Source organism: Lissotriton helveticus, chromosome 7 (assembly GCF_964261635.1).
Source record: "Lissotriton helveticus chromosome 7, aLisHel1.1, whole genome shotgun sequence".
NCBI lineage: Eukaryota > Metazoa > Chordata > Amphibia > Caudata > Salamandridae > Lissotriton > Lissotriton helveticus.
Window position 1 is genome coordinate 1,544,632,143 of NC_136068.1, and position 2,419 is coordinate 1,544,634,561.

Genomic DNA, 2,419 nt, shown 5'->3' on the forward strand with positions numbered 1-2,419 from the left:
TAAAATTGAATTACTATTTTCAGAATGTATATATTTATTTTGTAACAAATGTTATAATTATTGTAAAATTGTAAATTAATTTTAATAATTAATATAATATATTAATTATTATTATTAATTATCCCAACAATGTATGTAAATTAAAAACATTTATTTTTAAACATTATATCCAACTAAGTCATTGTTTTAATATTTCATATAGTATTGGGAATAATGTTTTTCTCCTAAATATTTGTATATATATAACAAGAATTAAAAAATGTTTATTGTTTATTAAAAACATTGTATGTAATATCTATCAAAGTATTTTACAATGTTTTTTGTATAATATCTTTAAAACATATATTGACTATTGTATTTTTTTATAATAATCTATATATCAAACATGTATATTTAATAATATTAATATATAATATATTAACATTATTAAATTAATAATAAACAGTCTGTGAATAAAAATGATTATAATTTGTTCTCAATATTACAATTTGTCACCCAAATATAAATATGTTACAAATTATTATGTTTTGTATAAATACAGTACAAAAGATATGTATAAAAAATGTACATTTATAAATTACAATAAATGTAAATGAACACATCCTTTTTTCCTAACTACTTATATAGAATATTAATTGTTTTGACTATTGTACTGTACATGTTATAAAAACAAATTGACAATAAAATTATTAAAAACATCCATGTGTACTTATTTTCCTAAGATTATAACACAGTCATGTAAATTTTTCTGTGAGGGTGCTGAACACTGACCAATTATATTTTACTATTCCTAGTCCAGTCAGACAAATATCAGAGAAGGTGCTGAACACTGACCAATTATAATTTACTATTCCAACTCCAGTCAGACAAATATCAGGGAGGGTGCTGGACACTGACCAATTATAATAGATGTATTACGTTACAACGCATACTTTTACAACGCATACCTTTACAACAAAATATTTCGAAGACAAAAACCATTACAACGCATGTAATTGAAATGAATATAATTTAATTTAATGTAATGTAATTAAATTTAATCAAAATTATTTAATATAATTTAGATGTAATTTAATGTCATTTTTACCCTGTTCCCATAACCCCAAAACCCAAAACTAACCTGGCCTGAACCCTAAAAATACCCCTTTAGCCAAAACCCCAAAACTGACCCTGAACCCTTAAAATACCCCTTTAGCCAAAAACAAAAAACTGACCCTGAACCCTAAAAATAGCCCTTTACCCAAAAACTAAAAACTGACCCTGAACCCTACAAATACCCCTTTACCCAAAAACTGAAAACTGACCCAGAACCCTAAAAATATCACTTTACCCAAAAACTGAAAACTGACCCTGACCCCTAAAAATACCCCTTTACCCAAAAACTGACCCTGACCCCTAAAAATACCCCTTTACCCAAAAACTAAAAACTGACCCTGATCCCTAAAAATACCCCTTTACCCAAAAACTGAAAACTGACCCTGAACCCTAAAAATATCCCTTTACCCAAAAACTGAAAACTGACCCAGAACCCTAAAAATATCACTTTACCCAAAAACTGAAAACTGACCCTGAACCCTAAAAATATCCCTTTACCCAAAAACTGAAAACTGACCCTGACCCCTAAAAATACCCCTTTACCCAAAAACTAAAAACTGACCCTGACCCCTAAAAATACCCCTTTACCCAAAAACTGAAAACTGACCCTGAACCCTAAAAATATCCCTTTAACCAAAAACTGAAAACTGACCCTGACCCCTAAAAATACCCCTTTACCCAAAAACTAAAAACTGACCCTGAACCCTATAAATACCCCTTTACCCAAAAACTGAAAACTGACCCTGAACCCTAAAAATATCCCTTTACCCAAAAACTGAAAACTGACCCTGAACTCTAAAAATACCCCTTTACCCAAAAACTAAAAACTGACCCAGAACCCTAAAAATACTCCTTTACCCAAAAACTGAAAACTGACACTGAACCCTAAATATACCCCTTTACCCAAAAACTAAAAACTGACCCTGAACCCTAAAAATACCCCTTTAGCCAAAAACAGAAAACTGACCCTGAACACTAAAAATACCCCTTTACCCAAAAACTACAAACTGACACTGAAACCTAAAAATAACCCCTTTACCCAAAAACTAAAAACTGACCCTGAACTCTAAAAATACCCCTTTACCCAAAAACTGAAAACTGACCCTGAACCCAAAAAATACCCCTTTACCCAAAAACTAAAAACTAACCCTGAACCCTAAAAATACCCCTTTACCCAAAAACCCCAAACTGACCCAGAACCCTAAAAATACCCCTTAAAAAACCCCAAACATATTACATTTAAAATAGAATTATATACTTACCAATACTTAAGTTGTAATGTAATGCGTTGTAAAGGTACCTACGTAGTAAAAACATGCGTTGT